This window comes from Salvelinus fontinalis, chromosome 24 (assembly GCF_029448725.1).
Source record: "Salvelinus fontinalis isolate EN_2023a chromosome 24, ASM2944872v1, whole genome shotgun sequence".
Lineage (NCBI taxonomy): Eukaryota > Metazoa > Chordata > Actinopteri > Salmoniformes > Salmonidae > Salvelinus > Salvelinus fontinalis.
The window spans coordinates 42,620,279-42,645,299 of record NC_074688.1 but is presented as its reverse complement, the minus strand read 5'-3'; the positions used below and the strand labels follow the sequence as shown (position 1 = coordinate 42,645,299).

Below are 25,021 nucleotides of genomic sequence, written 5' to 3'. Positions count from 1 at the left end.
ATATAAAACATTCTACCACAGTGACCATGTTATTTTGGGAAGCATATTTGATTCTGAGTTCGGACATCTAAAGTTTGTACGTGAAAACTACTTCTAAGACTTATACATTCACATGTTCCAAACTCACTTCACTTCACAAAGAGGGAGGCTCTCTTGGCTGGTGCTGGAACATGCTCAGATCACATACACTGCTGGAACGCCCATTAAGCTGTTTACATGTCCTAATCATTTGAAATATTGTTTAGAAAACCAGGTGTTTTAATCAGCATAGGCTTACTTCAATTTTGATTAAGATAAGCAGAGTAAGGTGTTTACATGATTATTGCATAATCTGTTTACTGACATAATCCATTTAGTAGCAAATTATTACTGTGTATGTAAACATGTGCCATGTTATTTTGTAATCAAGTTGTTAACTACACGTGTTTGACTATGAATTCCTTACTCCCATGGTTCCGTGGAGCTGAGATGTGGACCCCCAACAGCAAGATGAGTGAAGACTCTCTTTACCTCAACATATGGACTCGTCCCCAAATGGACACATCCTAAACGTTCCAAGAGCTCCTCCCCTGGTTCCTCATTGGCTCCTGTCATGATGTGGCTCTATGGGGGTGTGTTCACTGCAGGCACTGTCCTGGAACTATAAAGTGAAACTAATATACTTATATTTATGTTTTCAATGTACACCAATAATAAAGTTTGTTTTGATTGGACACAGGCTCGGTCCGTTGTATTTCCTGTCTCTTCCTGATTGCGAGGTTGTCCGTGGCGACGATGGAATGCATGACCAGCGCGTGGCTCTACTGGGTAGCCAATAACATCGCTGCCTTTGGCAGAGACCCTTCAAAATTTACTCAGCTTTTTTTCTATCACTCTTTTTTATCACTCTTTTTTATTCTTATTCTTTGTCTTACCATCTTTAATTAATCTCCTTTTTATGTTGGCTGCATCTGTGGGTCTCCATCTCCTCTCCCCTGGCAGCCATGGTCTGTTCAACAGGGCGATACTACAGAGTGGTTCCCATAACACTCCATTGGCTGTCATGACTCAACAGCAGGCCTGGAACAGGACCCTGTCCCTGGGTAGGCTGATGGGTTTGTCCCCTGACACCTTTGGCTGTCCTGGAGCAGTGTCTACAGTGAGGATAACATCAACCAGCAGGTCACTGTCCTGTCTCTCCCCGCACACATAGCATTGCCTTTCACCCCTTCTGTCGACCAAAACTTCCTACCAGACATGCCCGAGGTGTGTGTGAATCTGTGGTTGCTTGTAGGGCCAAAAGGCGCTGAACAAACAAGCATTTGACATTCCTGTATGTTTCCAATTGCATTATGTCATACTGTCTAATCTTCTCTGTCAGGTCCTATAGATTCTGCTCCGGACGGGCAACTTCCTGAAGACAGAGGTGCTGATTGGTTCGAACCAAGACGAGTGGACCCACCTCCTGGTTTACAGGGAACTGGGATATGATATCACTAGCCAGAGCCTGATCAGCAGGGACGACTTCCTGAAAGGGGTGGACCTAGTGTTTATGGGGTTCGGTGATGTCACAAGGGAGATGGCCATCTTCCAGTACAGTACACTGATTGGACAGATAAGAATAATGGGATGAAGCATCATGATTTGTTTGCACGAATGGTGGGAGACCTTTGCCCAGAGGTAAGGACAACATATTGAAGAGTTCCACAAAGCTCTAATGCAGGGCTCTCCAACTCTGTTCCAGGAGAGCTACCCTCTTTTACGTTTTTTATCCATCCCCAATTGTAACTAACCTGATTCAACCAAAATAAAAAAGAGGAGTGGGAGGCCCTGGTGCACAACTGATTAAGAGGACAAGTACATTAGAGTGTCTAGTTTGAGAAACAGACGACTCATCCCCACAGTGAAGCATGTTGGTGACAGCATCATGCTGTGGGGATGTTTTTCAGCAGCAGAGACTGGGGGACTAGTCAGAATCGAGACAAAGTTGATAGGAGCAAAGTACAGAGACATCCTTGAATGAAACCTGCTCCAGAGCGCTCAGTACCTCAGACTGGGTTGAGGGTTCACCTTCCAACATGACAACAACAAGTCTCTGAATGTCCTTGAGTGGCCCAGCCAGAGCCTGGACTTGAACCCGATCTAACATCTCTGGAGAGATCTGAAAATAGCTATGCAGCAATGCTCCCCATCCAACCTCACATATCTTGAGAGGATCTGCACAGAAGAACTGCAGAAATCCCCAAATACACATGGGCCAAGCTTGTAGTGTCATACCCATGAAGACTCAAGGCTGCAATTGCTTCCAAAGGTGCTTCAACAAAGTACTGAGTAAAGGGTCTGAATACTTATGTATCTTTAAATTTTATATTTTGTCTTTGTAATACATTTGCAAAAATTTCTAACAAACTGTATTTCCTTTGTCATTGTGGGATATGTGTAGAAAAAAAAGCTTTGTTAATTAATTTTAGAATAAGGGTGTAACGTAACAAAATGTGGAAAAAGTCAAGGGGTCTGAATACTTTCCAAAGGCACTGTATACTGAACAAAATTATAAAGAGCAACATGTAAAGTGTTGGTCCCATATTTTATGAGCTGAAATAATAGATCCCAGAAATGTTCCGTACACACAAAAAGCTTTGTGTGAGGGGACAATAAAAAATAAAATTGCCACAAATGTGCAATTTTGTCACACAAGACAATGCCAGAAGTTTTGAGAGAGCATGCAATTGGCAGGCTGCCTGCAGGTATGTCCACCAGAGCTGTTACCAACATCATTTTTGAGAATTTGGCAGTATGTCCAACCGGACTCACAACCGCAGACCACTTGTAACCACAGCAGCCAAGGACATCTACATCCGGCTTATTTACCGTCTGGACCGTCTGAGACCAGCCACAAGGAAAGATGATATAACTGAGGAGTTTTCTGTATGTAATAAAGCCCTTTTGTGGGGAAAAACATAATATGTGACCGACCAGTAGAAATCAATCTTATGTAGCAACATTTAGAAATCATTTAGAAACCAGTAGAAATCAATCTTATGTAGCTCATTCATCCCCCTCCTCTCCCCTGTAACTATTCCCCAGGTCGTTGCTGCAAATGAGAACGTGTTCTCAGTCAACTTACCTGGTAAAATAACGGTAAAATAAAAAATAAATAAATAAAATTTGACATGGTGTTTTTTACATTGGAAAAAAGTTGAGACTCAGAGCTACAAAATGGTATATCAAACACTACAGTTGAGGAACAATGGCAAAGTAATTTTGCTTGGAAAGTTGATAAACTTGTAAACTCACTTTTGAGAAAATGGCCTTTAGATGTTTTGGTTATAATACTGGAGAGCCCGTTTTTGTCTACACCCATTCAGTATCATTCACACCATCTTAAGCTTTAGCCCTACCCATCTCTTTAAGGGCTGATCCGAGCGTTCTGTACTAAAAACAGCAGTCAAGCACCCAAGCTAACTTGCTAGCTACTACCAGACACAAAAGAGAAAACAGCTCACTGAACATTACTCACCCTAGCAGAGCTGGTTAGGCTGTTATGTTATCCAGTGAGTTTCGTATATTCATAGCGTTTCGCTCTCAGCGCTTTCAAGCGCAAACTGGACACTCTGGCCAAGGAGTAGGGTCGATCTGAGTAGGGTTGATGGCTAGCTTGCTAGCTACTTCCAGACAGATAATGAGAGAACATCCCACTCTGACCATTTTACTTGCCCTAGCAGAGCTGGTTAGGCTGTTTTCATGTTAGTCCGAGCGTTGGTGTCTGTAACTGTGCTCCTGGCAACAATTTAATTATGCTTTTTTGCTGACATTTACTGACACCGGCCATATTCAACGGGTGTTGAGCATTCGTAAATTCATCAGTTATTCTGCACGATGGAAAACTCAGACCAGAGTATTTTGTTAAACTATATTGAATAAACATACTTTACGATGATATTGTCACATGTATCAAATAAAATCAAAGCGGGAGATATTAGTCGTCCATAACGACAGCTTATCAGAAGGCAAATCCAGGTCCCTCCTCGCGCTCTCCAGAAAACAGGAAACTGGTGACACGTCATGCCAAGAGCTATAATTCGAGTCCAGATCAAGTTATACACTCCATTTCTTCTCTCACTCCTTGTCGACATCTAGTGGAAGACGTATGAAGTGCATCTAAACTAATAAATAACAAGGACTTTAATAGGCAGCCCCTAGAATAGAGCATCGATTTCAGATTTTCCACTTCCTGTCAGGCAGTTTGCTGCAAAATGAGTTCTGTTTTACTCACAGATATAATTCAAACGGTTTTAGAAACTAGATAGTGTTTTCTATCCACTAGTAATAATAATATGCATATTGTACGAGCAAGAATTGAGTACGAGGCCGTTTGAAATGGGCACCTTTTATCCGGCTACTCAATACTGCCCCTGCAGCCCAAACAGGTTAAGACATGTAGATGGCTAGCTAGGTAAACAATAAACCATAATCCCAACTCATGACATTACTACCCTGCATGAATCTGCAGGTAGCTAACCAACCAAGTTCAATAGCTAACATTAGGCTATAACTAGTCAAGCAAATAGGTCTGAGATACGAATAATAAGATCATACACGTAACGTTAGCTAGCAAGCCAGACAGCTGATGTTAGCTAGCTAGCTTACAGTACACTATAACTTGAAATGAAATCAAATTTAGGAATGTGAAATATCTGAAAATGTAGCTAGCTAGACTATTTTACCTGTGGTCTGAAATTGTAGTAGATAGCCAAAGCAAATTAACCAGCTAGTAAGTCTATCAACAGTTGTTGCCGAGACATTCTATTGAAATGGATACTTGCATAGTAAAGTCTTTGTTAAGACATGTAGCTAGCTAGCTAGCTAGGAATACAATGAACCATGAATCTGCAAATAGCTAACCAACCAGGTTCAATGTTAGCAAGCTAACATTAGGCTATAACTAGTCAAGCAAATAGGTCTGAGATACGACTAATAAGATCATACACATAACGTTAGCTGCGAGCCAGCCAGTTAAAGTTAGCTAGCTAGTGCAACAGTGCACTTTAACTTGAAATGAAAACACTTCAGTCAAAATTAGAAACGTGTAATATCTGAAAATTAAGCTAGCTAGACTTTCTTACTTGTATACATCATCGATGGACGCGTCTTATGTTGGATGCCATGGTTGCCTTTAGTTTGAAGATTTATGCCAGATACAAATTTCTCCATCTCCTTACCAATCATACTCGAATTCCACTGATTTCAAAACTCAGTCCGCCAGAAAGTGGAGAGCATACAAGTAACGTTAGCTAGCGAACAGTACACTTTCACTTGACATTAGGCTTATGCAGTTTTACTATGCGATACATAAAACAGCAGCGTTAGAGAGAATTACCTAGGCACACTGACCAGCTCAAATAGACAGAAGCGTGCTATACGGCAGGCCAATCCAAACTCATTTTTCGGCACATCCAGTCCAATCATTATGTCAGCCAATCATGGCTAGCGGGAAGGTTTCTTCCTTTTTCTGTGGCTAAACCAACTAGGCTCGTAATTTAACAATTTTATTCATATTTACCGATGGCATACAAGTTTGGTATTAAGGCATATGAAAGTTCACATGTTCCAGAAAGCACTTCTGCCCCCCAAAAAGTTACGTTCGAACAGCTCTCCGGTGAAGTAGTGACCCGCAACAATCGTCTAGTTTCCAGAAACGGGTCACATATTCTAATTGGCTCCCTGCCAGGCCCTACCCCTGCCCAGTCAAGTGAAATCCATAGATTAGGGCCTAATTCATTTATTTCAATTGACTAATTCCTTATATGAACTGTAACTCAGAACAATCTTTGAAATTGTATACCTTTGAAGTTGGAAGTTTACATACACTTAGGTTGGAGTCATTAAAACTCATTTTTCAAACACTCCACAAAATTCTTGTTAACACACTACAGTTCTGGCAAGTCAGTTAGGACATCTACTCTGTGCATGACACAAGTAATTTTTCCAACAATTGTTTACAGACAGATGAATTCACTTATAATTCACTGTATCACAATTCCAGTGGTTCAGAAGTTTACATACACTAAGTTGACTGTGCCTTTAAACAGCATGGAAAATTCTAGAAAATTATGTCATGGCTTTAGAAGCTTCTGATAGGCTAATTGACATAATTTGAGTCAATTGAAGGTGTACCTATGGATGTATTTTAAGGCCTACCTTAAAACTCAGTGCCTCTTAGAGTGAAATAATGGGAAAGTCAAAAGAAATCAGCCGACCTCAGAAAAACATTGGAAACCTCTGCAAGTCTTGTTCATCCTTGGGAGCAATTTCCAAATGCAAAAAGATACCACGTTCATCTGTACGAACAATATAACGCAAGAATAAACACTATGGGACCATGCAGTTGTAATTCAACTCAGGAAGGATATGCATTCTGTCTCCTAGAGATGAACATACTTTGGTGAGAAAAGTGCAAATCAATACCAGAACAACAGCAAAGGACCTTGTGAAGATGCTGGAGGAAACAGGTACAAAATTATCTATATTCACAATAAAACAAGTCCTAAATCGACATAACCTGAAAGGCCGCTCAGCAAGGAAGAAGCCACTGCTTCAAAACAGTCATAAAAAGCCAGACTACGGTTTGCAACTTTTCATGGGGACAAAGATCATACTTTTTAGAGAAATGTCCTCTTGTCTGATGAAACAAAAATAGAACTGTTTGGCCATAATGACCATCGTTATGTTTGGAGGAAAAAGGGGGACGCTTGCAAGCCGAAGAACACCATCCCAGCCGTGAAGCACGGGGGTGGCAGCATCATGTTGTGGGGGTGCTTTGCTGCAGGATGGACTGGTACACTTCATAAAATAGAATGGCATAATGAGGAAGGAAAAATAGGTGGATGTATTGAAGCAACAACTCAAAACATCCGTCAGGAAGTTAAAGCTTGGTCGCAAGTGGGTCTTCCAAATGGACAATGACCCCAAGCATTCTTCAAAAGTTGTGGCAAAATGGCTTAAGGACAACAAAGTCAATGTATTGGAGTGGCCATCACAAAGCCCTGACCTCAATCCTATAGACAATTTGTTCGCAGAACTGAAAACGTGTGTGCAGGCAAGGAAGCCTTCAAACCTGACCCAGTTACACCAGCTCTGTCAAGAGAATGGGCCAAAATTCACCCAACTTAATGTGGGAAGCTTGTGGAAGGCTACACGAAACGTTTGACCTAAGTCAAACATTCTAAAGGCAATGCTACCAAATACTAATTGAGAGTATGTAAACTTCTGACCCACTGGGATGTGATGAAAGAACTAAAAGCTGAAATAAATCATTCTCTCTATTATTATTCTGACATTTCACATTAGTAAAGAAAAGTGGTGATCCTAACTGACCTAAAACAGGGACTTTTTAATTGGATTTAGTGTCAGGAATTGTGAAAAAGTGAGTTAAAATGTATTTAGCTGAGGTGTATGTAAATTTACGACTTCAACTGTATATATATACATATCTGAGTGCTTTAGATGCCTTTTGGCAAACTCCAGGAGTGATGTCATGTGCCTTTTACTGAGGAGTGGCTTCCGTCTGGCCACTCTACCATAAAGTTCTTATTCGTGGAGTGCTGCAGAGATGGTTGTCTTTCTGGAAGGTTCTCCCATCTCCAAAGAGGAACTCTGGAGCTCTGTCAGAGTCACATTCGGGTTCCACGATTGCTCAGCTTGGCCAGGTGGCCAGCTCTAGGAAGAGTGTAGGTGGTTCTTAACTTATTTAATTTAAGAATGATGGAGGCCACTCTGTTCTTTGGGACTTTCAATTCTGCAGACATTTGTGCCTCAACCAAATCATGTCTCGCAGCTCTAAGGACAATTGCTTCGACCTCATGGTTTGGTTTTTCCTCTGACATGCACTGTCAACTGTGGGAACTTATATAGACATGAGTTTGCCTTTCCAAATCCTGTCAAATCAATTGAATTTACCACAGGTGGACTCCAATCAAGTTGTAAAAACATGTCAAGGATTATCATTGGAAACAGGATGCACCTGAGCTCAATTTTGAGTCTCATAGGAAAGGGTCTGAATACTTGTAAATTTGCAAACATTTCTAAAAACCTGTTTTTGCTTTTTCATAATGGGGTATTTTGTGTAGATTGATGAGGAAACAATATAATTTCATCCATGTATGTAATATATTATATACACAATACCAGTCAAAAGTTGGGACACCTACTCAATCAAAGGTGTTTCTTAATATTTACTATTTTCTACATGGTAGAATATTAGTGAAGACATCAAAACCATGAAATAATACATATGGAATCATTTAGTAACCAAAAAAGTGTTATACAATCAAATTATATTTGAGATTTGAGATTCTTCAAGGCAAAGGGTGGCCACATTGATGACAGCTTCTCAAACTCTTGTCATTATCTCAACCAGCTTCTTGAGGCATTTTTTACATTTACATTTAAGTCATTTAGCAGACGCTCTTATCCAGAGCGACTTACAAATTGGTGCATTCACCTTATATCCAGTGGAACAGCCACTTTACAATAGTGCATCTAAATCTTTTAAAGGGGGGGGGGGGGTTAGAAGGATTACTTTATCCTATCCTAGGTATTCCTTAAAGAGGTGGGGTTTCAGGTGTCTCCGGAAGGTGGTGATTGACTCCGCTGACCTGGCGTCAAGAGGGAGTTTGTTCCACCATTGGGGTGCCAGAGCAGCGAACAGTTTTGACTGGGCTGAGCGGGAACTGTACTTCCTCAGAGGTAGGGAGGCGAGCAGGCCAGAGGTGGATGAACGCAGTGCCCTTGTTTGGGTGTAGGGCCTGATCAGAGCCTGAAGGTACGGAGGTGCTGTTCCCCTCACAGCTCCGTAGGCAAGCACCATGGTCTTGTAGCGGATGCGAGCTTCAACTGGAAGCTAGTGGAGAGAGCGGAGGAGCGGGGTGACGTGAGAGAACTTGGGAAGGTTGAACACCAGACGGGCTGCGGCGTTCTGGATGAGTTGTAGGTGTTTAATGGCACAGGCAGGGAGCCCAGACAACAGCGAGTTGCAGTAATCCAGCTCGCTGTTGGCTGGGCTCACCTGGAATGCATTTACCTGGAATGCATTTCAATTAACAGGTGTGCCTTCTTAATTTGTAGAATATTTTTCCTCAATACGTTTGAGCCAATCATTTTTGTTGTAACAAGGAAGGGGTGGTGTACAGAAGATAGCCCTATTTGGTAAAAGACCAAGTCGATTTTATGGCAATAACAGCTCAAATAAGAAAAGTGAAAGACAGTCCATAATTTCTTGAAGACATGATGGTCAGTCAATCCTGAAAATTTCAAGAACTTTGAAATATCCTTCAAGTACAAAAACCATCAAGTGCTATGATGAAACTGGCTCTCATGAGGAACGCCACAGGAAAGGACGACCCAGAGTTCCCTCTGCTGCAGAGGATACGTTCATTAGAGTTACCAACCTCAGGAATTGCAGCCCAAAGAAATGCTTCACAGAGTTCAAGTAACAGACACATCTCAACATCAGCTGTTCAGAGGAGACTGCGTGAATCAGGCCTTCATGGTCAAATTGCTGCAAAGAAACAACTACTAAAGGACACCAATAATAAGAAGAGACTTGCTTGGGCCAAGAAACATGAGAATGGACATTAGAACGGTGGAAATCTGAGATTTTTGGTTCCATCCGCCGCTTCTTTGTGAGACTCAGAGCAAGTGAATGGATGATCTCCGCATGTGTTGTTCCCACCGTGAAGCATGGAGAAGGAGGTGTGATGGTGTGGGGTTGCTTTGCTGGTGCCATTGTCAGCGATTTATTTATAATTCAAGGCACACTTAACCAGCATGGCTACCACAGCATTCTGCAGCGATACACCATCGCATCTGGTTAATCTTACTGGGACTATCATTTGTTTTCAACAGGACCTCCAGGCTGTGTAAGGGTAAATTGACTAAGAAGAAGAGTGATGTAGTGCTGCATCAGATGACCTGGCCTCCACAATCACCCGACCTCAACCCAAATGAGATTGTTTGGTATGAGTTGGACTGCAGAGTTAAGGAAAAGCAGCCAACAAGTGCTTAGTATGTGTGGGAACTCCTTTAAGACTGTTGGAAAAGCATTCCAGGGGAAGCTGTTTGAGAGAATGCCAAGAGTATGCAAGGCAAAAGGTGGCTAATTTGAAGAATTTCAAATATAAAATATATTTTCATTTGTATAACACTTTTTTGGTTACTACATGATTCCATATATGTGTTATTTAATAGTTTTGAAGTCTTCACTATTATTCTACAATGTAGAAAATAGTAAAAATAAAGAAAAACCCTTGAATTAGTAGTTGTGTCCAAACTTTTGACTGGTAATGAATTTAATGTGTGAAAGTTAAATATTTCTAAAAAATATTTTTTTAATTTCGCGCTCTGCCTTTTCAGCGGAATGTGGGAGGAGTTCCGCTAGCGGAACCCCTGGGATAGACAGGTTAACAAATCTTTAATAATGTTTCAACCGGAGAATTCCTTTGTCTGTAGAAATGCGATGGAACGCAGATAACTCTCACGGGGGCGTGCCTGAGTGAGCTCGTGGCACTCTGCCAAAGCCCTGACTCAATCAGCTCGTATCATCTTTCACAGTAGAAGCATCAAACAAGGTTCTAAAGACTGTTGACATCAAGTGGAAGCCTTAGGAAGTGCAATATGACCCAATAGACAATGTATATTGGATAGGCAAACCTACAAACCTCAGATTTCCCACTTCCTGGTGAGATTCTTTCTCAGGTTTTTGCCTGCCATAGGAGTTCTGTTATACACACAGACATCATTCAAACAGTTTTAGAAACATCAGAGTGGTTTCTATCTAAATCTACTAATAATATGCATATCTTAGCTTCTGGGACTGAGTAGCAGGCAGTTTACTCTGGGCACCTTATTCATCCAAGCTACTCAATACTGCACAAAGCCATAAGACATTTTAACAAACAATAATATGTTAAAGTCAGTCTAAAGTTTCTCTCTGGCATAATTGGTTGGAAGAGAATTGTCCACTTTTCATCCTGCATGGACCAACAGGAATACATCACCCTAAACTCCTCCCTGTACACACTCAAAGGATGCTTGCAGCTCATCAGTGCCAGTTCTGGAACAACTTCCTCCTCAAACTGCAGAACGTCACTGGTGAGAACACACATAGGCACACACATAGGCACACACATAGGTACACTCATAGGCACACACATAGGTACACACATTGGGACACACATAGGCACACACATAAGCAAGTGTGACGGCCGTGTCAGACTAAGCATCAAAAATATCCTTTCTTCTTATGCACGTTAATCTTGCATATAGTGGGCAGGGAGTGGGTGATGCTGCGTCAGGGCCCTCCAGGGGCCTCAAATGCCTAAACTAGCCTGTGGCGGTGCACTATGGCTGGGTTGGCTCAGTCTCCAGCTCCCCCTCCAGAGTGCTGGAGGTCTGAGTGGGAGTCGGGTCAGTCTCCACTTCACAGAGCACTGACTGTGGAGTGTGAATAACACTCTCACTCCCCTGCACTTAGCTCATTACACACACACACAGACACACACACACTCAGACACGCGCACATGCAATCGCACACACACACCTGCATTGGGCTCGTTATACAAACATCCTCCGTGGCCTCCCTGTTTTGAATTATCATGATAAACATCTTGTGTTTTTTTCATGTTGTGGTAGTGCATGCATACGATGCTTAACCCCAGGGAATTTTTAGGTCAAGATCATTTTGTTATTCAACTACTTAGTCAAAGATTACTCACCAGAAACTATGCATTAAGAAAGGATTTTAGATCCACTTGCCTTATATAAATGTTTAGGATTTTTAAAAGACTACAGTATTGTGTAGATATGAGGATGTTTTCTAAATGTGTGTTTTTTTTGGTAACATCTCATGGCAAAATGCAAAAGACCTTTGACTTTTAGTTGTTTTTCTATAATCCTGAGAGATAAAAGCTGATAGTTTAACAGTGTTTTGGAGCTGTGTGTGTGTTTGTGTGTGTGGGTGGGTGCGCGTGTGTGTGTTCGTGTGTGTTTTGTGGTATGTCTCTGCAGATTGCACAGCACAATGCTGACAAATACACAAACACACATTGAGATACAGAGAAAAACTCAGCAAAAAAAAGAAACGTCCTCTCACTGTCAACTGCGTTTGTTTTCTGCAAACTTAACATGTGCAAATATTTGTATGAACATAACAAGACTCAACAACTGAGACATAAACTGAACAATTTCCACAGACATGTGACTAACAGAAAGGGAATAATGTGTCCCTGAACAAAGGAGGGGTCAAAATCAAAAGTAACAGTCAGTATGTGGTGTGGCCACCAGCTGCATTAAGTACTGCAGTGCATCTCCTCCTCATGGACTGCACCAGATTTGCCAGTTCTTGCTGTGAGATGTTACCCCACTCTTTCACCAAGGCACCTGCAAGTTCCCGGATCAGCGGCACACCCCCCCCCCCCCCCCCACTGAAAAACCAGTGCCGCGAAATTCAAAAAAAATATTTTTTTAAATATTTAACTTTCACACATTAAAGTCCAATACAGCTAATGAAAGACACAGATCTTGTGAATCCAGTCAACATGTCCGATTTTTAAAATGTTTTACAGGGAAGACACAATATGTAAAGATGTACATCTATTACCTAAAAACACATTAGCATAATCCACCATCTTTTATTTGTCCACCAACACCAGTAGCCATCACCAATTCGGCTAAACTAAGATATTTATAGCCCCTAACCAACAAAAAAACTCATCAGATGACAGTCTGATAACATATTTATGGTATGGGATAGGTTTTGTTAGAAAAAAGTGCATATTTCAGGTAGATGGCATAGGTTACAATTGCACCCACCGTCACAAATGGACTAGAAAAACTACATTGAGCAACGTGTTTACCTACTTACTAATCATCAAACATTTCGTAAAAATACACAGCATACACGAATCGAAAGACACAGATCCTGTGAATACAGACAATATTTCAGATTTTCTAAGTGTCTTACAGCGAAAACACAATAAATCGTTATATTAGCATAGCACATAGCACATAGCAGCCCAGCATTGATTCTAGCCAAAGTGAGCGATAAAAGTCAACATCGCCAAAAGATATTAATTTTTTCACTAACCTTCTCAGAATTCTTCCGATGACACTCCTGTAACATCATATTACACAATCCATATAGAGTTTGATCGAAATTTTTTATATTTAGCCACCAAAATCATGGTTAGACAATGTGAAATGTAGCTCAGCTGGTCAGAAAATGTCCTTGCGCCACTTAGACAGTGATCTACTCTTATACATAAATACTCATAAACGTGACTAAAAAATATAGGGTGGACAGGGATTGATAGACAATTTAATTCTTAATACAATTGCGGAATTACATTTTTTAATTTATCCTTACTTTTCAATACAGTTTGCGCCAAGCGAAGCTACGTCAAAAAACATGGCGTCCTAAGCCACTAAAATGTTTCGACAGAAACACGATTTATCATAATAAAAATGTCCTACTTTGAGCTGTTCTTCCATCAGTATCTTGGGCAAAGGATCCTTTCTTGGGAGTAATCGTCTTTTGGTGGAAAGCTGTCCTCTTGCCATGTGGAAATGCCAACTGCGTTCGGGATGAACTGAAAAGCGTGCCCAGCTATTCACATCGTTTCAAAAATAAATGTCCCAAAATCGCACTAAACGGATATAAATTGCTATAAAACGCTTTAAATTAACTACCTTATGATGTTTTTAACTCCTATAACGAGTGAAAAGATGACCGGAGAAATATAACAGGCTAAACTAACGCTTGGAACAGGAGAGGGTCGGTGTCCTCCACGCGCGTTACGCAGCAAGAAAAGACTTGCTAGCTACAGGGTTTTTTAATTTGTAGGGCCTGTGAACGCGCAATCGACCCCATTGGAATCGTCATCACGTAAAGGCATCCAGGGGAAGACGTAAGAAGTGTCCGTATAGTCATAGCAATAACAGTGCCCTTTTAACTGACTTCAGAACAGTGGCCAACATTTCTGAAATCTGACTCCATGTCAGGGAAATTGCTGTAGAATGGGCTCTGTTCCACTTAGAGACAAAATTTCAACTCCTATAGAAACTATAGACTGTTTTCTATCCAATAATAATAATAATATGCATATTGTACGATCAAGGATTTTGTGGGAAGCCGTTTCAAAAATTACCCAATTAGCATAAATAGTCTCAACAGCGCCCCCATCCTCAACAGGTTAACCTGTCTAGGACTCGGGTGCCGCTCCCCCCCCCCCACATTCCACTGAAAAGGCAGAGCCGCGAAAATTATTATTATTTTTTTTTTAAATATTTAACTTTCACACATTAAAGTCCAATACAGCTAATGAAAGACACAGATCATGTGAATCCAGCCAACATGTCCGATTTTTAAAATGTTTTACAGGGAAGATACAATATGTAAAGATATAAATCTATTAGCTAAACTCATTAGCATAAGACACCATCTTTTATTTGTCCACCAACACCAGTAGCTATCACCAATTCGGCTAAACTAAGATATTGATAGCCACTAACCAAGAAAAAAACTCATCAGATGACAGTCTGATAACATATTTATGGTATAGGATAAGTTTTGTTAGAAAAATGTGCATATTTCAGGTAGATGTCATAGTTTACAATTGCACCCACTGTCACAAATGGACTAGAATAAATATATAGAGCAACGTGTTTACCCAATTACTAATCATCAAACATTTCGTAAAAATACACAGCATACACTAATCGAAAGACACAGATCCTGTGAATACAGACAATATTTCAGATTTTCTAAGTGTCTTACAGCGAAAACACAATAAATCGTTCTATTAGCATACCACATATGCAAACATTACCAGAGCATTGATTCTAGCCAAAGAGAGCGATAACGTAAACATCGCCAAAATATATTAATTTTTTCACTAACCTTCTCAGAATTCTTCAGATGACACTCCTGTAACATCACATTACAACATACATATACAGTTTGTTTGAAAATGTGCATATTTAGCCACCAAAATCATGGTTAGACATGGTTAGACAATGACAAAAGTTGCCCAGCTGGTCAGACAATGTCGTGCGCCATATTAGACAGTGATCTAGTCGTATACATAAATACTCATAAACGTGACTAAAAAATATAGGGTGGACAGCGATTGATAGACAATTTAATTCTTAATACAATCGCTGATTTACTTTTTTTTAATTATCCTTACTTTTCAATACAGTTTGCGCCAAGCGAAGCTACGTCAAACAAGATGGCGCCCTAAGCGATTAACATTTCTCGACAGAAACACGATTTATCATAATAAATTGTTCCTACTTTGAGCTGTTCTTCCATCAGAATCTTGGGCAAAGAATCCTTTCTTGGGTCTAATCGTCTTTTGGTCGAAAGCTGTCCTCTTGCCATGTAGAAATGCCCATTGCGTTCGGCATGAACTGGAATCGTGCCCAGAGATTCACAGTGTCTCAGAAATAAATGTCCCAAAATCGCACTAAACGGAAATAAATTGCTATAAAACGGTTTAAATTAACTACCTTATGATGTTTTTAACTCCTATAACGAGTAGAAACATGACCGGAGAACTATAACTGGCTTCACTAGTGCTTGGAAAAAGTGCAGGTCGGTGTCCTCCGCGCGCCTGACGCACCTGGAAGAGAGTTCCTACCTACACGTGTTTTTGTTTTATAGTGGCTGTGATTGGGCAATCGTTACCATTCAAATCGTCATCACGTAAAGGCATCCAGGGGAAGACGTAAGCAGTGTCTGTATACTCATAGCAATAACAGTGGCCTTTTAACTGACTCCAGATCAGAGGCCAAAATGTGTGAAATCTGACTCAATGTCAGGGAAATTGCTGTAGAATGAGTTCTGTTCCACTCAGAGACAAAATTTCAACGGCTATAGAAACTAGAGACTGTTTTCTATCCAATAATAATAATAATATGCATATTGTACGATCAAGAATTTAGTAGGAAGCCGTTTCAAAAATTACACGATTTACATAAATAGTGACAACAGCACCCCCTAGCCTCAACAGGTTTAAGGACGACTAATATCTCCGGCTTTGATTTTATTTAATACATGTGACAATATCATCGTAAAGTATGTTTTTTCAATATAGTTTAATCAGATTATTGAAATTTTTTCGGGAGTTTTGCCGTGTTCCGTTCTCTAAGTTTGTTGACGATGGAGAGATTCGCGCCACTTGGCAAGTGTGCTTGCTAAATCGAGAGGGAAAAAGGCCGTTCTAAAACCAAACAACGATTGTTCTGGACAAAGGACCCCTTGTACAACATTCTGATGGAAGATCAGCAAAAGTAGGACCCATTTTATGATGTTATTTCATATATCTGTTGTACATGTGAACTAGTAGTTTCCGGCCAGGTTTTGGGCACGCTCTCGCCATAACGTAAACTGCATATCGTAATGAAGTTATTTTTAGAATTCTAACACGCCGATTGCATTAAGAACTAGTGTATCTATCATTTCCTATACAACATGTATTTTTTTGTTATGTTTATGAATAGTTATTTGGTAAGAATATGTGTGTCAGAAAAAGTGTCAGAAAAATATACGGACGTTGTGGGAAAGATATGCTACGTTAGCACAATGTATAACCACTCATTTCAGCTCTAAATATGCACATTTTCAAACAAAACATAAGTGTATGAATAACCTGATGTTATAGGACTGTCATCTGATGAAGCTTATCAAGGTTAGTCAAAAATTATATATCCTTTGCTGGTTTGTTACGATCGCTAACTTTTGCTGCTGGGGAATGGCTTGTGTTTCTCGCTATTGTGGTAAGCTAATATAATGCTATATTGTGTTTTCGCTGTAAAACACTTAACTTCTTCTGGCTGCAAGCCCGGAGCCGGGCACAATATGACAACAGCCACTTCAAGTGCAGGGCACGAAATTCAAAATATATTTTTTAGAAATATTTAACTTTCACACATTAACAAGTCCAATACAGCATATGAAAGATGAACATCTTGTGAATCCAGCCAACATGTCTGATTTTTAAAATGTTTTACAGCGAAAACAGCACGTATATTTATGTTAGCTCACCACCAAATACAAAAAAGGACAGACATTCCAAGCACAGGTAGCATGCAAAGCCAACCTAACTAACCAAGAACCAACCAAACTAACCAAGAAACAACTTCATCAGATGACAGTCTTATAACATGTTATTCAACAACTCTGTGTTTTGTTCGAAAAATGTGCATATTTGAGCTATAAATCAGTTTTACATTGCAGCTACCATCACAGCTACCGTCAGAAATGGCACCGAAGCAGCCAGAGTAATTACAGACACCAACGTCAAATACCTAAATACTCATCATAAAACATTTCTGAAAAATACATGGTGTACAGCAAATGAAAGACAGGCATCTTGTGATTCCAGCCAATATTTCCGATTTCTTAACATTAAACATCAATAAGGATCCAACCAGGGAATTTCATTGTCTGAAGAAAGAGCATTGGAACGAGAGCCCTCTCTCTCTCGTGAGCGCGCAAAATGAGACTGAGAATTTCTGAAGACCACTCAGTAAAATAGCTCCTATGAGCCCCTCCTTTATAGTAGAATCATACAACCAGAATCTAAAGGCGGTGACATCTAGTGGAAGCCCTAGGAAGTGTTTACTCATCCATAACTAAAAGGGGTATCATTTGGCCCTGTTTTGAAAATCGAGTTCTCACTTCCTGTTAGGATTTCTTCTCAGATTTTTGTCTGCCATATGATTTCTGTTACAGACATAATTCAAACAGTTTTAGAAACATCAGAGTGTTTTCCATACAATAGTAATAATAATATGCATGTATTACCTTCTGGGACAGAGTAGGAGGAAATTCCGTTTGGGCACGCAATTCGTTCAAAGTGGAAATGCTGCCCGCTGTCCCGATGAAGTTTTAAAGGCACAGTCAACTTATTGTATGTAAACTTCTGACCCACTGGAATTATGACACAGTGAATTACAAGTGAAATAATCTGTCTGTAAACAATTGTTGGAAAAATGACTTGTGTCATGCACAAAGTAGATGTCCTAACCGATTTTCCAAAACTGTAGTTTGTTAACAAGACATTGTGGAGTGGTTGAAAAACGAGTTTTAATGACTCCAACCTAAGTGCATGTAAACTTCCGACTTCAACTGTAGGTACACACACACACACACACACACACACACACACACACACACACACACACACACACACACACACACACACACACACACACACACACACACACACACACACACACACACACACACTTACTGTAATTAATCTTGCAAAAAAGGACTGTAAATCATCGTATAAAACTTAATCCAACCAGAATAGTTTATTTCCTATTGATTATCTTTAAGTCATCACTATGTGACCTTTGCATTGTGACACTGTTTACTCTCTTGCTACTTTAACCACCAAACAAAGAAACATCTCTACCGTTACTTTACCCCACCAAACAAAGAAACATCTCTACCGTTACTTTACCCCACCAAACCAACAAAAACATCTCTCTTGTTACTTTACACCACCAAACCAACAGAAACATTTCTACCGTTACTTTACCCCACCAAACAAAGAAACATCTCTACCGTTACTTTACCCCACCAAACAAAGAAACATCTCTACCATTACTTTACCCCACCAAACACACAGAAACATCTCTCTTGCAACTTTACACCACCAAACCAACAGAAACATCTCTCTTGTTACTTTACACCACCAAACAAAGAAACATCTCTATCGCTCCTTTACCCCACCAAACACACAGAAACATCTATCCCGTTACTTTACCCCACCAAACAAAAAAACATCTCTCTTGTTACTTTACCCCACCAAAACAACAGAAACATCTCTCCCGTTACTTTACCCCACCAAACCAACAGAAACATCTCTTCCGTTACTTTACCCCACCAAACCAACAGAAACATCTCTTCCGTTACTTTACCCCACCAAACCAACAGAAACATCTCTTCCGTTACTTTACCCCACCAAACCAACAGAAACATATATTTCGTTACTTTACCCCACCAAACACACAGAAACATTTCTTCCGTTACCTTACCCCACCAAATAAAACAGAAACATCTCTTCCGTTACCTTACCCCACCAAACCAACAGAAACATCTCTTCCGTTACTTTACCCCACTAAACCAACAGAAACATCTCTTCCGTTACCTTACCCCACCAAACCAACAGAAACATCTCTTCCGTTACTTTACCCCACCAAACACACATAAACATGACATCTTCAGATACACAAAGCAAGACACAGTTACAATGGAAAGGACAAGAAGAAATACGACAGCGCAGACAGATTTAGCAGTGACCAGTGAAAAGCTCTGGGCATAGTCTTGCTGCTTCTGTCCCTCTGGACAACTCAAGCTCTGGTCACAGTCTTGCTGCTTCTGTCCCTCTGGACAACTCAAGCTCTGGTCACAGTCTTGCTGCTTCTGTCCCTCTGGATAACTCAGTCTCTGGTCAGAGTAGTGATTTTTCCACTGTTGTTCTACCAACACTCACTGACAGACAGACAGTGAAACAGGCAGGCAAAGAGAAAGAAGGATCAGGACGGAATGGGTAGGAAGAGAGAGACAGAGGTGTGAGCGTGATTTAGCTTGCCCAAGAAGGGGCTGCAAATTAAGTGCTTCCAACATTCAAACACTTTCCAACTTAAACTCTCAGCATCAGAGTGAGATATAAGAATTTGACATTCAGATCATCCTCAAACACTACTCGACTCCTACCATCATTCTGTCCTTTATCTACAGATGATCCCTGGGATTGTGATGCCATGGTAACTTACTGATCCCTGTGTTTGTAATGCCATGGGAACAGACTGATCACATGTGATTGTACTGCCATGGGAACAGACTGATCCCATGTGAATATATTGCCATGGGAACAGACTGATCCCTGTGATTGTATTGCCATGGGAACAGACTGATCCCTGTGATGGTATTGCCATGGGAACAGACTGATCCCTGTGATTGTATTGCCATGGGAACAGACTGATCCCCATGTGTTTGTATTGCCATGGGAACAGACTGATATAATGTGAATGTACAGCCATGGGAACAGACCAATATAATGTTGTTGTACTGTTATGGGAACAGACTGAACCTACGTGGTTGTATTGAGTTGGGAACAGACTGATCCCGTGTGATTGTTTTGCCATGGGAACAGACTGATCCCATGGGATTGTACTGCTATGGGAACAGACTGATCCCATGTGATTGTACTGCCATGGGAACAGGCTGATCCCATGTGATTGAACTGCCATGGAACAGACTGATATGATGTGATTGTATTACTATGGGAACAGACTGATCCCATATGATTGTATTGCTTTGGGAACAGACTGATCACATGTGATTGTAATGCGTTGGGAACAGACTGATCCCATGTGATTGTAATGCGTTGGGAACAGACTGATCACATGTGATTGTAATGCTATGGGAACATACTGATCCCATGTGATTGTATTGCTATGGGAACAGACAGATCCCATACTGAACATTTGTTGCATTGCTTAGCTTGGCTGGTTTCTTTCTTTTCTCTGAATGAACAATCACCATGCCACGTTACCAGACCTAATGAACACTCTCTATGTCACGTTACCAGACCTAAAGAACACTCATCACCTAGCAACCGAGCGAGAGAGCGCAAGAAAAAGTGAGATAAACTTGGGAGCATTTTTTTTCAGTAAAGGGACAGCTCTTGAGGAAAGTTTATAATTAGGCAGCAACCTTTGCTTCTTGCTTTGCCCAATGCGTTATCATTTCCAAAGGTCTTTGTCATTCACGTTGCTCAATCTGTTCTTCTTTGAATATGCTTTGCTATCTTTTGTGATATGAATGCTACACACCTCCCAAACGAATACACTGAGGACAAAGCCAACATCCTAAACTAATACACTGAGGGCAAAGCGAACATCCCAAACTAATACACTGAGGGCAAAGCGAACATCCCAAACTAATACACTTGAGGGCAAAACCAACATCCCAAACTAATACACCGAGGACAAAGCCAACATTAAATAACACCACAAATGGCAATGGACACGACATCGTGTTGGAATTAACCACCTCTGAACATCAGGAGGTCAGTGTGTGTGTGTGTGTGTGTGTGTGTGTGTGTGTGTGTGTGTGTGTGTGTGTGTGTGAATGTGTGTGTGTGTGTTTGTGTGTGTGTGCAAATTAATACAGATAATCTTTTTTCTGCCATTCTGTGCAACAAATCACAAAAGCCAGCGGAAGTCTGCACTGGAATTAGACTCAAATGATTATTTCCATCTCAGCATCAAAATCAATCACTCTCCCCCGAATCACAAAGGCCAGAGACTCCAATGTCCCGCTCCAAACAAACACTCACACACACACACAGCAGACAGGAGATCCATCCAAGTTCAATGTTACAAACACAATTGAACTCAACCTTGTTTATAAACTCAGCAAAAAAAAAAAAAAAAGTTTTTCAGGACCCTGTCTTTCAAAGATAATTTGTAAAAATCCAAATAACTTCACAGATCTTCATTGTAAAGGGTTTAAACACTGTTTTCCATGCTTGTTCAATGAACCATAAACAATTAAAGAACATGCACCTGTGGAATGGTCGTTAAGCTCACAGTGATAACACACATTAATCAGAATGACGTTTTCACATCAATGTTAAAGTGTCAGGTTCAAATCTGTTCTGACAGTGATTCGATAGGGAAAAGAAAGAATGACATCAAAAACAATTTCTCCAAGTTCTAGTCAGTCTGAAATCCTTAAGAAACAGATATGATGTGATATTCAAAATTAAACATTAGATGAAAAATGACCTATTTTAGAACACATATGGACACGAAGGGAATGTTAAACAGATCAAATCAACTCAAACTTTATTTAAAGTGAATTTTTCATTTGTTTTACACCTCCCAGGCATTCAAGGCAATAAGAGGTCTATCACCTACACTGCTCATGTGCCATCACACAAACCTACTTAAAACTTCTTATGGCTGAGATCCCGGGATCGATATGACAACAGCCAGTGAAAGTGCAGGGCGCCAAATTCAAACAACAGAAATCTCATAATTAAAATTCCTCAAACATACAAGTATCTTATACCATTTTAAAGGTAATCTTGTTGTTAATCCCACCACAGTGTCTGATTTCAAAAAGGCATTACAGCGAAAGCACCACAAACGATTATGTTAGGTCACCGCCAAGTCACAGAAAAATAGAGATAAAATTATTCACTAACCTTTGATGATCTTCATCAGATGACACTCATAGGACTTCATTTTACACAATACATGTATGTTTTGTTCGGTAAAGTTCATATTTATATCAAAAAATCTCAGTATACATTGGCATGTTATGTTCAGTAGTTCCAAACACATCCGGTGATTTTGAAGAAAGCCACATCAATATCTAGAAATACTCATAATAAACGTTGATCAACGATACAAGTGTTAAACATGGAATTTTAGATCCACTTCTCCTTAATGCAACCGCTGTGTCAGATTTAAAAAAAAAGCTTTACGGAAGAAGCAAACCAAGCAATAATCTGAGTACGGCACTCAGAGCCCAATCAAGACAAAAAGATATCCGCCATATTGTGCAGTCAACAGAAGTCAGAAAAAACATTATAAACATTCACTTACCTTTGATGATCTTCATCAGAATGCACTCCCAGGAATCCCAGTTCCACAATAAATGTTTGTTTTGTTCGATAATGTCCATAATTTATGTCCAAATAGTTACTTTTGTTAGCGTGTTTTGTAAGCAAATCCAAAGTCACGAAGTGCGTTCACTAGGAGGAGATGAAATGTCAAAAAGTTCCGTTACAGTCCGTAGAAACATGTCAAACGATGTATAGAATCCATCTTTAGGATGTTTTTAACAGAAATATTCAATAATGTTCCAACCGGAGAATTCCTTTGTCTTCAGAAAAGCAAATGGAACAGAGCTTGATCTCACGTAAATGAGCGTCACGAGCTCAAAGCATTCTGCCAGACCTCTGACTCATTCCCCAATCATTCGGCCCTACTTCACAGTAGAAGCATCAAACAAGGTTCTATAGACTGTTGACATCTAGTGGAAGCCTTAGGAAGTGCAACATGACCCATATCCCACTGTATCTTCAATAGGGAATGAGTTGAAAAACGACCAACCTCAGATTTCCCACTTCCTGGTTGGATTGTTTCTCAGGTTCTTGCCTGCCATATGAGTTATGTTATACTCACAGACATCATTACAACAGTTTTAGAAACTTCAGAGTGTTTTCTATCCAAATCTACTAACACTATGCATATATTAGCAACTGGGACTAAGTAGCAGGCCAGCCATAAGAAGTTAAAACCGATCCTTCTGTATCACGCAGACAACTCAATACACACTCATTCATAGTTTACCTCTCTCTCCCTCTGTCTCTCTGTCTCTCTTTCTCTGTCTCGTCTCTCTCTGTCTCTCTCTCTTGATGCAAGGATCCACAAGTCACACCACAGACAATGTTCTCTCTTGCTGGAAAACTTTTTCAAAAACGAGGGCACACCGTCACACGTAATGCCAACGGCCTATCTTCAACCTCCACACACACCGATGCACACACACACTCTGAGGTGGGAGCCGGCAGCCATCTTATGTCGAGTCACTTTTAAAAGGTCACACAGGAAGGAACGGTCCAAAACTGTGTGTGTGTTATTGTGTATGTGTGTGTGTGTGTGTGTGTGTGTGTGTGTGTGTGTGTGTGTGTGTGTGTGTGTGTGTGTCTATGTGTGTGTGTGTATGACTTTTTGAGAAACGATCCAGACTGGTTATGGCCCAAATAAAAGGCTATGGCATTTAAAGATCTCAGACCATCTGTTACAGAAAAATACATACATAACAAGTAAAAGAGATGAATAGATAAATGGATATCTCACTCAGACTAGTCAACATCATCCCCACCACATACCATAAAGAGTTGTGTATGAATAAATGATTTGTTTAAATACACCTATAGATACAGTAAATATACAGTGGATATACAGTCGAAGTCGGGGGTTTGCGTACATCTTAGCCAAAAACATTTAAACTCAGTTTTTCACAATTCCTGACATTTAATCCGGGTAAAAAGTATCTGTTTTACGTCAGTTAGGATCGCCACTTTATTTTAAGAATGTGAAATGTCAGAATAATAGTGGAGAGAATTATTTATTTCAGCTTTTATTTATTTCATCACATTCCCAGTGGGTCAGAAGCTTACATACACTCAATTAGTATTTGGTAGAAATGCCTTTAAAATGTTTAACTTGGGTCAAACGTTTCGGGTAGCCTTCCACAAGCTTCCCACAATATGTTGGGTGAATGTTGGCCCATTCCTCTTGACAGAGCTGGTGTAACTGAGTCAGGATTGTAGGCCTCCATGCTCACACACGCTTCTTCAGTTCTGCCCACACATTTTCTATGGGATTGAGGTCAGGGCTTTGTGATGGCCACTCCAATACCTTGACTTTGTTGTCCTTAAGCCATTTTGCCACAAATTTGGAAGTATTCTTGGGGTCATTGTCCAGTTGGAAGACCCATTTGCGACCAAGCTTTAACCTCTCTGGTATATAGGGGGTGCTGTTTCGACTTAGGGAAAATTGGTCTCCAAATTAAACTGCCTAGTACTCAATTCTTGCTCGTACAATATGCATATTATTGTTATTATTGGATAGAAAACACTCTCTAGTTTCTATAACCGTTGGAATTATGTCTCTGAGTGAAACAGAACTCATTCTACAGCACTTTTCCTGCGAGGGAGTGAGATTTCAGAAATCTTGGCCCCTGCTCCCAGGTCAGTTCATAAGTCCCTGTGAATGCTATGATGCTATAAACACTGCCTACGCCTTCCTCTAGATGTCCGTAAGCGGGGAGATTTTGAATGGAGTGGATTGCGCAATCCGGGCTCTATAAATAGACCCTGGAGCGGAAAGAACGTCCTTTTCAACAGTGCGCTCGACGCAGAGTGGTCGTTGGACTGGCCTCCTT

The 25,021-nt window shown here is 40.4% G+C and overlaps 1 pseudogene; it reads left to right on the top strand.

Moving 5' to 3' along the window:
* The window catches only part of LOC129822550 (acetylcholinesterase-like), a 63,463-nt pseudogene that overhangs the window by 3,769 nt on the left and 34,673 nt on the right, over positions 1-25,021 (top strand).